At 35.9% G+C, this 15,357-nt stretch overlaps 1 protein-coding gene and 1 long non-coding RNA gene across 3 annotated transcripts in view; both read right to left on the reverse strand.

Annotated features, from left to right (window-relative positions):
• Egfr (epidermal growth factor receptor) overlaps positions 1-15,357 on the reverse strand; it is a 153,116-nt gene that overhangs the window by 86,242 nt on the left and 51,517 nt on the right. The window contains exon 1 of one of the 2 annotated variants that reach the window (XM_071773222.1): positions 385-466. The exons of the other annotated variant lie outside the window; for it this stretch is intronic. The gene's annotated coding sequence lies outside the window, so the exon portion shown is untranslated. Of the gene's footprint in view, positions 1-384; positions 467-15,357 lie in introns of those variants that run through there. 2 annotated transcript variants of the gene reach the window in all.
• Positions 230-15,357, reverse strand: part of LOC139809940 (uncharacterized) — a 56,263-nt gene continuing 41,135 nt past the window's right edge. The window contains exons 3-4 of the long non-coding RNA XR_011731219.1: positions 395-4,525; positions 230-246 (exon numbers count right to left, since the gene is read on the reverse strand). This is a non-coding gene — a long non-coding RNA (uncharacterized lncRNA). The remainder of the gene's footprint in view (positions 247-394; positions 4,526-15,357) is intronic.

Genomic DNA, 15,357 nt, shown 5'->3' on the forward strand with positions numbered 1-15,357 from the left:
CGCAACAAACGAGAAATACGACAGAAAATTATGCGAACGATAATCTGGACACTTCGCGATCTGATACAACACGGTGAGATGCGGAGATGTTTTGAAACGACTTGACTATTTTCACAGGATATAATCATGCAAACACTGTTTATCACAGGCTTGCAGTTGTGTATATTATATGCAAATCTGACTTCTAAGAAATTTCTATAAATCACAATATCTCACTCGTCACCGCTCGTATGGAAATTAGGACAACTGTTGATCAATAATAACATTAAAATAAGTAATCAAAAATTAAGTTCGACTTTAAATATATTAAATTAATAAAGAAATTTTATAAAGTAACGAGAAAAAGGATTAATAAATTTCAAATAAATTATTTAAAAAATTTACATCCAATTACTAAGGTAAATATATGTCGATCCGTCACACATGCGTGGCAGAGATCCTCGTTCTTTCATAAAGAAATCTGTAAACAGTTTAAAATGTAATACGTTCGGAAATAAATCGCTTCCTCTTAGCTACTTCGATAATAATCACCATATCGAGTTTACTGTAGAAAATATTTGCGCGTTGAATGAATGCATAAAAAATCAATTAATAATAACCCTAAATGACGGGTCCAAATGATCCTTTCTCAAAAAGCATATTTGTCGTTACAATAATATTTCGTTCTCGCGCTAGTAGAGTTACAAATTATTATTCGACAGTGATTGATCCGCGATTTGAATGTATCCCTGTTAATCGTTGTTATGCTCACGGTGAGATAATATAAAAATCATCGCCGTTTTAATTAAGACGAGAATTAACTATCGGGAAAATGCGGAATTCTCGTTGCCAAGTACGGATAACAAGACGATATTTCCATTTATTATCGCTTTTTTTTCCGTGTCGGAGAATCCTGGGTATTTCTGCGACGCAGAGCCGGTACGCGATGCCAGGGATAAACAGGATTCTCGGGTAAAACGAAAATTTTTCTCCGGGGCTCCTATGCGACGGCCTTTCTCCCTCCTCTCCTTGTTGGAGAACAGGAGGAAGAGGAGAAGCGAGAGAAGAGAGAACTCCCGCAGCATCTGTCAGGTTCCAGGATAATTATTTACATCAGATAGAATCTCGACTGGAGTTCCACGGCGGGAAACAAAAGAATCCGCCATTGGCAAGGATGCTAACTAGGCAACAGAGGGAGGAGGAGGAGGAGGAGGATTCTAAAATGCAGCTTCCCCGTGTTATACTCCTTTTCTTACCGACGACGACAGCTAGCCATATTCTCGGGCGAAGGGTCGAGGTGAGGGCCTGAGAATCTATCCTTTCAGTGGACGGATCATTTATAGATGATTTGAAGAAGGATCGTGAAACAAAAACTTTCAAACGGATTTATCTCATATTTCCCAGTGAACTCGAATGGAGATGGTAGCTTACATTATTTGACTTAACCATGGATGAATATTTCAAGAGTGCAGCATCTTATATAAGTAACATGGAGAACGTGTTGTTATATACTATATACAACATAATCTGCCATAAAAAAGAATAAAACTTAAAATATTTAGAATTAAATAAAATAGATGTAAAATACTTAAGTAATGCAATACAATACATCTTGACACCGTACGAAAGCTTAGAAAATTTATTATTATAGGATGTCTGCGTCAGATATCTATTCATTCATGGTTAAATATTTAATATGACTATATACGATTAAATATTTTCTTGCGAGCATCAGTACTAGGTAAATGTTATTGGCTTTCTTTCGCAGAAGAAGCTTTGCTTCGAGAATTAATAAAGAATTATTCTCTGAGGAGAACGAGCGCTTTGTGCACGCTCACGTCGTGCGTAAACTTCGTTCGCAGGACGCTCGTCGTGTGCGTGGACGGGTTGTAAAGCCGTCACCGGATAGACCCGTAGATAAATACTTATGGCACTGAACCGTTGTAAACAATGTTGCTACGAGTTGAGCCTGATAATTGAGGCGGTTGTTCGCCGAGTCGTAATTCCCCAAGTGGCCCTAGCGGAGGATCCTCGTTGTAGAAATGGCGTCTGGTATAAATGCTCTCAAAGTCGTATACAGATTGCCGTGACAGTTCATCACGTTTATGTCAACGTCGTAACGCCGAAGGTATCGTGAAATCTCGTGTTCACGCGCGAGATAAATCAATCGGGTTTTAATAATTGTCAACTGTCTTCTTCGAACTGTTCCTTCCATAAAATCCTGCGATATCCCATTCGTCCCGTATTGACAATTAATCTCTTTATACAAATACACATTTGTAATACTTCCATTAAATTTTACATAGTTTTTATTTTAAATTTATCCCTTTTCTTTAACATTAAATCACAAAAGAGAGTTGCACGGATATCAAAATAACGTATTTAAAATGAGGTATGTATATAATATCACGGTCGGCTATTTTTGTGGTGGTTTTTTTACAAAAAATCCCTGGGTAAAAACGGTCCTCTAGCAACGAATAATCCGCTTTAATGAATATTTAATGTTATGCGGATTCTGAAATATCCCGATATATCTGGCTACACGCGTGTAGACAGAATATAATATTCTGGAATATCCAGTATTACCAGTAGCACTGGTTAGCGGCGCCGCATTCGATTATGAATACCAAAGTCGGTACCTGAGTTTATATAACACGTATAATCTCTTAATTGCTGTAACAGCAATAATCCGACAACTAATGATATGTAGCGTGAAATGGTTTAGCCAGATCAAAGAATGTGAAACCATATAAATATCGGGAATCTACAATAAATAATAAATATAATAAGTAACAATATGATTAAATGTACAGAGAAATGTACTTTTAGTTTTACAATTTTACTATTTCTTTTAAAAGTTTCCGCTATTATTATTGTAAACTAGCTGTTTCGAGACAAGAGCATTATACAAAATATTTCCTATAAGTACAAAAAATTAAAAGGGATAATCCGCTTATTTTAGGAAGAAAAGGTCCTATATAAACATATACATATGCTTTAAAGTGTTTCGTTTTCAAAATACAGAGGGTGTAGAATATGATTATAGAAATATGATTGTAAAAGCTGATCATAGAAATATGAAACATTCAAAGTTAAATTTTAAATATTAATTTACCTAATATAAGTCTCAAGAGAGCTTTATATATAATATAATATATAAAGCATATTCTAAATAATTTATATCTATGTATATGTATATTTATTTACTTTACTTTGAAAAATAAAACAAAAATTTATCTTTGACAGTGTTTTAAAAATCACGGAGGCACGGAAAGCACTTTACTGCATTAAGAAACGAATTAAAGAAATCAAATCACTGTTCTTGGAACAAAAGAAAGCGGTAGTTCTCGCTGCGGCGAGATCCAGGTTGTAAAACAACTTGTAAAACGCGTGGTCAAGATGCGTCCTGTCAGCCCAGGTTTCGCGACGGGTCCTAATCTGCTTGGCAAATCTATCGGCTTGCCGTGCCGGAGTAAACGGCAGATTATACTTCGCGGCGGGAACAATAAATAAACTTGAGCGTGCGTTCGCCGGCAAGCGGTGGATAATTTTATATTTGCATAAGCGTTTGTCGCTGAAACACGTAACATATGCGTGCTTTAGTACGCGGTGCGATATACCGTATGTCTCAAACGCTGCGCTAGATTTACCAGACGCCATTCTAAAAAAATAATCCAACCCAGAAACTCGCATTGGGATAAATATAGATAATTAGTTGAGTAAAAGGATTGGTGGCAATCAACATTTCCATCGTTGTAAACTATATACGTATATAAACTATATACTGTATTCTATAGATTCGCCGCATTTAATTTTATCTTAACAGATTTTTTACAAACATCTGAAATTAGGATAATTGGTAAATCCATAAATGACAAAAAATATAGAAAATCTAGCTGGATCTGCCTTCATCGCTCTGCCTTCAGAGAAATGTTTCCAGTTATAGATTCTTCTTCATGCTGATATCTTTGTAATTATAACTAAATGTTATTATTTGAGTGACGTTAATTTTAGTAATAACAAATATGTGTACTATATAAGTTGTTACTATTATTACCTATATAAGTTAGTTGTAACTGTTGTACTGTGTAATTAAATCAATATTCTGTAACATAACAAGTAAGAGTTTCCAGAAGAACTCGTCAGTGATAAAAGGGCGTACAGATTATACCGGAATATTTATGGAGTATGAGTTTCCTCTATTCTCGGCAGATGCAGCCAAGATAGGTGACCAACGAGAACTCGTGTCAATCTGAGCTCGACACGTGTATCCATCCGTTAATCTACCCTCCCGATCTAACAATCTCTCAACACACTAAAGAAAATGGTTGCGCTTGCATTCGCTCGCGTCGTTGCGTAGCGTTTCGTCGGTGCGTGGTTGCATCCTCTTCCCCGAAAAGTGACCACTGTTATATTTTTAGCTGACATTTTTCAGATCCTCGACCGCCCTCGACCGCTAACGAACTTTCCGATAGTTATCTGTCGGAACCGGGTGCATTATAGCCCCCCGAGGTCAGCCCAGGTAAAACTTGAGCCTCGAACTTACCTGGAACAAAGAAGAAGAAAAAGTTTGTTTGAATAATTCACGCATGTTATAATATAACATAATTGATTACTGAAGAATTGAGAAAAATAATCAAAAACAGAGAAATGTAATAATATTAAAGAGTAAAATAATTATCGACTTTTCTGCGTATTTAGATTGTAAAGAGTATTAAATATTTAAATATTTAAAAATATTTAAATATTAGTTGAATATTAATAGAATATTGAAAAGTAGTTGAATATTAACGCAGAAAAGTCAAAATAACACGACAATATGTTATTTCAATACCAGTGTATGTTAAAAATTTAACACAAAAATTTCTACAAAGAGAAATCCACTTAAATACAAAATATGTTTTACCGTGTAAGATACAAACATATTTAATATAACGTTACACGTGCATTGTTTGCTTAATCATAACCATCAATTTATTACTCAGTGACTTAACGAGACCGGACAGAGGGAAAGACCAAATGCGATTAACATTAAACCATGGCATCTTCCGCGCGGTAAGCTCGAACACATTAGTTTCCGTCAAGAGGACCAGTCATTCCCTCAGATTATTAAAATAATTTATTGCACTTTCTCTCTCTTCAACGCCACCCACACTCGCACCGATACGAGAATGTATCGCGTTCTTCCAAGGACTCGGGGGAGTGCAAAATGCATTTGCATTCGCCGTTCATGCGTGCCGCTACTTTCTGGCGCCCGTTTTAGCGTATTACGTCGCGGGATTCATCCTTGAGCCGCAGGGTCGTATTTCTCGGTGTTTAGGGAGATTTTAGAAGTCTATCTCTGGGAGGCACGCGGACTAAACGTTAACGGTAATCGGCGGCCGTAAGGACCTCCGGCGGAGCGGCTTTATCTCCCTCCTTCTCTCTCTCTCTCTCTCTTCTTCGGCTGGCTAGGAATAAAATATTTCATCGGGCACGTTTCGGTCAGTGCCTCCTTCGACGACCTTGCTATCTCTTCCCGCTAATGGATCCTGCCCCACAGCCTGCGCTCATGCTCTCATATCGTATCACAAAATGTGAATTGAATGGGGTGTCCAGCAAATAATATAAAAGGACGATAAAGTGGTGTCTTCACTAAGTTCATTTTTCTTTGACAGAAAGAACAAAAGAATTATTAAGAACAAAAGAATTTAGAAAGAAAGAAATGCAACCCTCCAACACTGTGTCCATTATTACAAAAGTCTCAGAAAAATTGCAAGTATAAAAGCAAATTAAATAGCAACCACATAACGTGAAAAACATCATTAAACAATACTCGTGTGGTAGCTTCATTTTCGTTCGTTTTTTTTTTCAGCGCAGTATCAGGAAGGACCGGTTGATGAACATTAATCGCTGAGAGCTCTTCGAACACCTATCTCTCGTATTCCTCTCGTAAAGGGCTTCGCCGAAACGCCATTCTTTTGCAGCTTCTTTCTCTCCCTCTCGTAAAGTGCATCGGTCCTCGAGATCGAAACGCGGAATTATAATTGCCTACTCGGCAAGTCCAACATTCCACGGACGTTAAAGTTATCGTGGTAGAATCGCCGCATGCGCCATGACGCTGCTTTCTCTTGTTCTTCTTCTTCGCTCTCATCGTCTCTTTCTTCAGCCTCTTTTTCTTCTTCTATCGCGACCAGTACCCTCGTCTCGGTGAAAAGGGAAGATATCGGGCGAAATCTCGCCGGAGGATTATCCTTTTCGCCGGCATAGTCATCCTACGGGATTTTCAGCCCGGGATCACTTAACATCTTTTGGCACGAGTTCGCAGAATTCCCTTACATACCATTGATATACGTACATAATTTTAGATTATGGCAGATTTGAGGAGAAATTAAGTCGAGAGGAAATATTTGTAAGATGTTATATGGTGCATATTACCTTTTATTAAATACCAAAGTATATTATTTATTATAAACTTTGTATTTATTTTTATAGCAATTTTGATTAATGCAGGTTGTACGTAAAATATAATCAAATTGTATCTATATTTTGGAGTAAAGTATCTATTTTGAAGAATTACAGTTCTAACTATTCGGAACATTGTGTACTCATCGATTTTTTTCCTTTCAAGCGTTCAATCGATCGCCTACATGTGGGCATTACCGACGTCGTTTACATGGGTCATAAAGGCCACGTCGGCACACCTCTAATTAGAATAATTAACAAAGGTGCCTGAGTGGACGATCGTTCCTCCTTCATTATTTCACGTCATTATACCATATGCTATGTTCCCTACTTTTGTATAAATTGCATTATCTTTCTTCGCATCGAAACGAGGAAACGAAAACGACTTTAAAAAGATCCGGAAGGGCGGGAGCAAAAAGGAAGAAGAGGAAATCGATGTCGAGCGACGATCCGTGCCGCATTCTGCCGTCATGTCACATGCAAATGCCTTCGAGAACTGTTGGTCCCAGGTCATTTCTATTCTAGTCGACTTTTGGTGCTTTGGACAATTTCTTTAGACCACGGAGTAATTAATTCAAAATGCTAACCACGCTTTTTATGCTCTTTACAGAGGAAATTTTCAGAAACTTATCACAGTGATTATTTTTAACAATAATTATTAATGCTTATTTTTGAAACGTTGCATAATGTTGGAAACCGATATTTAAATAACTTGTAAAGAAGATAAATTGTAAAAATTTTTTTACTCGTGCAGTGTATCTTATCGTGTGTTATGTAGAACGTTAGAAGTTATCATTGTTTATGTAATACACGAAGTAATTATGTTATTTCTAAATAATTTTTCTTATAAATTTCTTGTTACATTAGGAATAATAAAAATTTGTAAAAAGTTTCGAGTTAAGCTTTTAATTAAAGAAACATTTCCAATTTTAATTAAAAAAACAAAGCTTCCTCTATAAGAAAGCAATATAAATATAAATTTATTAAATTACATTGTCGTAAAGTCGTAAATTTCTGTTACTTCGTTTTCGTAAAACAAAAATCGAAAATCGAACGTGCCACATGAATAAATACAGTTCAAATTGACTGACCTCGGGCGATCTGGTAAACACAGGTAACCTGATCTGGTGATAAATGCCTGGTTGAAATCGTCCATGTCCGAATAAATACCACGACTGTTTGCCAATACTCGTATCGGCAAAAAAACCCGCTAAGTTAAAACGTTGGAGACTTTTCGTCCCTTCCTCGGCTTCCTCACGATAATTTTTTCCACTCGATTCGACAGTTAAATGAAGAATAAATATGTTGAGAACGTAAGCGAACCCCAGCGATCATTACATTGCGGCCTCATGCGAGTAAATCGACGTTTGATCGCGATAATAGTTTCACCGTTAATATTCCCCATGGACCATGCATCAGGTAGATACGATATCGGATGAGTCAGCCATTGTTGTCTTGAAAAGTACCGATGCCTGCCCTTACTGGTATTGGACCACCATCGGCCTTCGAAGATCGAAGGAGAGATCGAACTTGAAGAAACGGCGCGGTAAAAGCCAATCTGGCACAGGGCGTGATAGCGGCTTCTTCGCAGATCTCTTCTTAAGAGCACAATCGATCCTATGGAGAGATACGATTGATGCATCGAAATGATGACCCGGCTGAAATCCGTTAATGGATATGCGAAGACCGTAATTAAAAATGCGCGTCCATCTCACTCATTCTTGCTGCTAGGCACGTTTGCGTATTGATCGAAAAGATTATTAATTCGATTATCATTGAAATACCGTAATATTAAATAATACAAAGAAATATTATCTGATTACATTTTCCCCGTTAATAGTTTATTTGGAAAGATAAAAAAATTAACTTATTAGTTATGTACAAATATATATTAGAGTTTTAAAAGTATAAATCAAGGTGTCGAACATTTCTATCAGTTGTTGTTGAAAAATCAAGTATGGCCTTATCTATCATTAACAATAGATGCAGCACTTAACGTATACTGCATCAGCAACTTTTTTACGAAACTAATGTGAACGTGACATGTGCATAAAAAGCCAGATGCCAGGGAATAAGCGTAATCAGAGAAAATACAGGTTTATTGCTCTCCCGTTTCCACCCCTGATCGCCTTAAGCTTTCGTGCACGAGCGATTAATGCGCGAAAGGTGTGTATAAGGGAGTACATAAATAACGAGTACACATACGTAATGCGGGATAGGCGGGCTACGTGACCTAGTAGCAATATATCGATAGTCGGGGGACGTAAACGGATTACCTCATCGCACAATGCGACAGTTGTTTCTCCTCTCGCTGATCCGCGCCTACTATAACAGCTTAACAATGATAATTGTAAGTGCGGCACGCATGTATATATCTATGTCGTACATGTCGTCATATGCTGCGAACTGTGTGTGAATTCTCGAAATAATTATATACACATAACTTCATTAAATAAAATTATTAAATAGAAATTTATTAAAATTTTCTTATATTTGTATTTTAATATTATTTTATTACGTAATTTAGTTTATCAAGTTTTTGGGGAAACCGCGCAAACATCTTTTTCGTCACACAACAACCTGAAAATAATAGAATTTATTTGCTCAAAAATTTAATGTGCTTGATTATTTCCCCTATTTTAAAAAGAACAAAGACGCGGCTATACGTACTCCAGCAGTAGAGCAATCTGAGCAATCGCATGGCTTACGAATGAACACGATGAATCGAGAAGTCACGAACCGCGGTTCGATGTCTTCTCCGCGGAAAGACAAGAACAATGGAGCCGGGCTCACCCGGTATAGCAGCTGCGGCTCGTGAGCGTCTCGGAGCAGCCTTGGAGCCGCGGTTATGATGTTCTTGTTATTAATTTGTTTTGCGCGCTACCCGCAACACGTCGTGCGGAAACCAGTTTCTTAAGACGTATAGGATTACCGCGCGGCACGACCTGAAGAACCTACCGACAGCTTTTGGACGAGTAACGCTACCACGGCGAAAGCTCAGACGGTTCTCGAGGCGGCTCAGAAATCTCTCGCTTATCCCTCTCAATCTGGAAACCAGTTTCGGATTTTGGGAGAGGAGTCTTGCCCGCTGAGAGGATCCTTAAAGTATAGTCTTTCCCTCTCTCTTGAAAAGATTCTATATTACAATTAAAGGAGTACACGGGCAAATTAAACATATCACTCTTATAATATCGCTGTACATTCAAGGCTGACTTGAGTCAGTAATTCTCTAGATTGGCAAATAGATTAAGGATACTTTATAATTGGAATGTTATTAACAAATAATAAAGTAAGAAGCACGTTTAGTTTACTCTGCGAGAACACGCCCGGCTGTTTCCCTTGTCTTATTCTTCATTCGATGCTAAAGAGATTTTTATCTTATTTACTACAATGAAATTGTGATTATTCACATCAACGTTCAAATATACTTTATGTATCATAAATATATAATTATTTCCAGAATAATTGTATATAATTAAATATTATATATTATTGTTAAATCTTGATTTTAAATCACTTTATCTTTCGACATTGAAACAAGAAATTCTTCCATCTTAATTGAGTTTTTATCACGGGTTTTATGCATGATTAGAGTTTATATAGCAATAACAAAAAATAAGTCTTGCGATTATAACTAACTTTCGTAAACTAAAGTTAAAATAACTCGTATAAATAATACAATGTATATTCTTTACATACGTTTATTTGTCTTCTGAAATTTATGTTAGTTAACAAGATCTTTTGAAAAATAACTCAAGGAGATATATGAGAATCGCTCTTGACAAAATACCATGAAAAGCGAAGAAACGTCGCATAAATTACATAACGTGAATGCGGCAGAACTCGCTAGAGAAAACATCATTTTACGTCAAATTGAGATTCGTTTTGTGACGATGACTTTCAGTTCCTTAAAATAATGCCGCGGCGATATTTCAAGCGGGGCTTTCTTGAACCGGACCGAAACAAATCGACTGAAGCGAGCGCCTAGAAAAAAAAGGGCAAAGACTGGCATGCTTATGGATGCGGACGGTTTCCGAGGCCGGGATTCTAGAGCGATAATGCACGAAGAGCAGAGCGCGGAAGAGATCGTCCTGGCATAACACTCGCTGGTACAATAAAATATAGAGCGTGTCGCGAGAATACAGGATGGATGCGCGCAGGATATCCTCGAAAGAAGTGTCGTGAAAGAAATGCCTATCATCTGTGTCGGGCCGCTGTTCCCGTTATCTTTACTTATTCTACTTGTTCTCGACGGCCGGGTTGAGACGAGAAGAAAAGAGACGAGGCTTTAGTCTACCAAGACTACGGAGAATATGAATGCAGTGACGACAAATATGCGGTAGAGTTAAACGTACGGTTAGAATTCCAATGAGAAGAGAAGAGTCACGACCTTTGAAATGGAGGTTGTCAGCACATTTGACAATGTCAAATTGACCATTAAATTATCTATGAAGTTGGATAATAAATCTAATTAAAACAAATAGTTTCTATCATAAAATTATTAGAGAAAGAACTCGTAGCAGCTTAATCGCGTATAAATTTCTGTGCATCTACTCAGCTGATTTCAGCTGTAAGATGTTTGAATATATTAAGATTTTACAAATATATATAATTTAATTTAATATAAACCGTAATATCCTGCAATTTATAACATTTTTATATTTGCAAAGGTTTGGATAAATAACTGATATTAGGCAGGATTAAGTTTGTTCTTGCGGAAGCGGATTGAAACAAAGAACAGGGTTGGAGTAGTCTGAAGTATTAATAGGGGTACCAAAACACGTGTTAAACTGTGTTTCAGGATACGTATTTTCGCGACTTCGCTGATCGATTGTATCTTAAAAATTCTCCGTCTTCGAGACGAACTACTCACGATGATTATAAAGACAAGTCTGGAACGTGCTCGCGCAAAAACCTTAAAAGGCTTAAGGACTACAAATCCGGACCGTGATGCACGGGCCGTGTGCCGGTCTTTAGCCATTATTTATGAATTTGGTGCGCCGAAAAAGGCTCTGGCAGGATCGCGGCGGGGCTGGACGAAGTGCGCTCTACGGATTTCAAATCGATCCGCGAAGCGGATAAAATATTTTATGGAGAACGAACGATCTTTTTAATGGCCCTTACGGCAGATGGGGTCCCTTCATGTCTGCGTTGATTTGTAGTCAACGTGGACGGCGCGGACCTTATCGATTGCCCCCGGAGCAGCTCGGTCCTTGGCTGGACCTTGGCAGATCGCGATATCGCAATCCGTTTGTAACGAACGAGCGAGGAAGATTTTAAGGTTCCGTCCTCTTGGATTTTTTGATACGGTCGGATTGACCGTTCGGAGAACTATTAGCATCTATTAAGAAAAGTCCTAATTTGGTAAAAAAAAGCTTACGAGCTGAATATAATTTTATTTAATCGAGAGATAAAGTTTATTTCATTTTTATTACTTGATGAGGTGAGCGCTGTAAGCCGCTTTATTTAAGTTAGAAAGTAAAAGTCTGAGTCAGATTTTGAAATGTTTTCAAGTCTAATTAAAAAGATAAAATTATCGACTTGTTCTTATCGACTTGTTCAACACAGAGAAAAGGGGTTATTTAAAATAAGATTAGAAATATATATCTCCTGCGTTTGTGATAAAAACGCGACAGTCATTTAGGGAAACATCAAGTACAACTCAAGCGGAAGTCCCTGCCGTTTCTCGTTCCGAGATTACATTGTCGATCGCGACAATAGTTTATGGGACACTATACGGATGATATTGCGCCACTATACGTTTGCTACGGGATCTCGATTTAATTTAAGGTGCAACGTAATGTTCTTCGCTTTCTCACGTGGGCGTTCGCACGCGTGCTACAACCGAAGCCGATGGTCTGTTAGTGGCCATAGACATCATTATATACTTTGAAACTCGTTTACTAAAAAGAAACGTTAGTATTCTTTTTTTCTCGAGTAAGGACCGGCCTGTGATACTGATCGTTGGCCGTCAAAATGATCTTATCCGAAATTAATTAATATGCAACTGGACCGACTTTTAAGAAGATTAAAATCTGAATTTGAATCATGCGTTTAAATAAGCGATAGTATTTTATCACCTGCCGTTCCGGTCAAAGAGCACAAGAATTCGGTAGGAACAGTTCCATTTAATTTAATTTAATCACTATCTATCATTTTTAATATTTGCTTGCATAAAAGCAAGTTTACGTATCAGACTAAATCAGAAATTTACGACAAGTTTATACAGTCATTAAACACGAACAAAATTTTATTGTATAACTAATGTCAATGAAATTAAAGATTTACTTTTACAAAAATTTGACTAAATTTCAAAACAATCAATATTAGTATAATAAAACAAGAATAAAAAAAAGTTTACAATAAGAATTTATTGTAAAATATTTGTTAGGTATATAAATGAATTAAATTTGTAAAATTCTTTTTAATGTCTCTTAAACAACAATCTCTTAAATAATGACGTCAAACTTCAGTAAAATCCATAAAAATATAGAAACTTTTATAATAAATAAAAATTTCTTTGTAAAAATATACGATTTGGAATTAGAAACACAAAGTGTTATAAACTTATTGTATTTCATTGTAAGTAGAAGAAATTGAAAATCCGTAATATCGCAACCACTACGTTCACAACAACAAAGAGCACGAAGCGTCGATTAAACCTTCTTTACGATTGTAATTTGCGTGCTTGCAAATCGCCGTGCACCAAGTTCATTAATTACCACCCTGGTATGGAAACGTGCACTCCCGACTGTTAACGACTTCTTAACCCTCTCCATAAATACGCTTTCTTCTTTACGATCGAAAAGGCCTACCATGGAATCAGCAGTCTATCGATCGTGATAGAGAAAGCACGAAGTTCGTGCGGTTTGCCGTATGACGCTATATAGTTCACATTGCAAGGATTCGTTCTGGTGGTGTTGTGGTTGGATGTCCATCTTAATTACTTTCATAATTTGACGAGCGTAAGTATTAACGCGGCAGTGTTTCTCGCCGCGTTAACTTCCGTGACTTGTGGCAGTGATTCATAGCATTCCGTTCGTCACTCGTGCTCGAATTAAATAAACGGCATCGTCGAATGTAAAAAAGAATTCTTTCTATAATTAAAAATAGACGCGATTAAATAATAATTCAAGTAATAAGTAATAAAAAAAATCCAACAAAATTACTTTTTTAAAAGTTTCTATTTATATACTTATATATTTAATTATATAATTGTTAAGCTGTTTACCAAATAATTATTAACATATTTTTATTCCAACAAACGCGAATTTTTTTTTAATCGAAAAAGACCTCGCACATATTCATTATATAATAAGTAAATATATTTAATTCTTTTATCAATCATTATATTAGTAAAAAGGTTATTAATACGTTATTTAAATAAAGAAATTAATTTCCTGTACATATTACTATCTTGATTTTTATTTTGTGTAGCACATGTCACAAAATAACGGGAGCGCGAACAAATCAAAATGCATTCCACGTGAAACTCGGCATTAAAAGCATACACGTAACGGATAGGACTTGATCGTTCGCAATTAAAGCAAAGCAAGATAATAGGACAAAAAAGTCAACGCACAGCAGGTGCTCGCTAGTAAACTGTCTTATAAAAGATTAATTAAGAGCACGACGTGAAGTATGGTATACTAAGTGATAATTCAACTAATAATATACTTAATCTATTTAACTGAATTTGTAGAATCTCTCTCTCTCTCTATAAAAATAATTCACTTTTTTATGACAAATCAATTTTTAATCGTTACTAGTAAAGAATATGAAAACTTGTTATAACAAAATAATAAAGTTTCAATGATAAATTAATATTATTAAAATAATAAAGATTGAAATATATTTTAGAACTTTATTTGAAGCTTACTTAATAAATTTGATAGAGACCACCGCTGTATATTCTCCCCAAAAAAAGTTACATAATAAATTTTCGAAACTTGATACACATGGTTCAATTAAGGCATACTTGATGGCACGATTCTCATACTATTGATAATATCTAGATCAAAATTAATTTCGTAAATAAATTCATTAATTTCAAAATCGAAAACGTAGCTGAGATTGATAACTTTTGATTAGTCGCACGTAACCTTTAATAGAGATTTATTATTTCTGTAAAAATTCTCTGCTGTTATTATAGAGCTTGATTATAATAATGTCCGATATATACAACCTTCACAAGTCTTTTCGGATAATTACAACTTGATTTAGCGACATTTTACGCATCGGCAAAGAGCAACTTGAAATCTCACAAGATTACGATTACACTATCTGAAGCGAGTGGAGATGTCTGCCAAATATTAGCACAGCCGGTGCAGCTGCCGCTTGGCGAGTATACCTACTAGCTTCTGCTCTTTTGATTGGTTATACAGTCTTATATCCAGCATTTATCTTTTATTAACAAATAAAAAAGTATTTGAAAATAACGCAATATTTTTGTTTTGTGAAGAAGTTATATGAGTACGCTTGAACAAATATCGTATTGATATTCTGATACGATGTGAGAATATCAAAAGATTAGATAAATTTTGTTTTATTCTTAGCCTGCGTAATCTGCTATAGGTAAATAATTCCTTTAACACTCGTCAAAGTACGAGTATCCATGTAAATTTCTATGTTATTTTTTTAGTACGTAATGGTTTTAATTCAATTATTCTTAACATTTTGCATATTATATAATTCAGCATATAGTTATATGTTATATTATTATTGCAAAATTGTCCTTCTTTTCCATGTTTCTCATTAGACATATAATTATCTCATTATTTTTTCTATTTTTGTATGTTAAAACAATGAAAGTCGTGGTAATAATATAAATTATAATTATATATATGTAGAATAAAATCATCATACGATAAATTTTCCACAAATCTGGTTTGTGAAACGGTTACCTAGACTGTAGGTATAAATGCTCGTATATAA

This window comes from Temnothorax longispinosus, chromosome 3 (assembly GCF_030848805.1).
Source record: "Temnothorax longispinosus isolate EJ_2023e chromosome 3, Tlon_JGU_v1, whole genome shotgun sequence".
Taxonomy (NCBI): domain Eukaryota; kingdom Metazoa; phylum Arthropoda; class Insecta; order Hymenoptera; family Formicidae; genus Temnothorax; species Temnothorax longispinosus.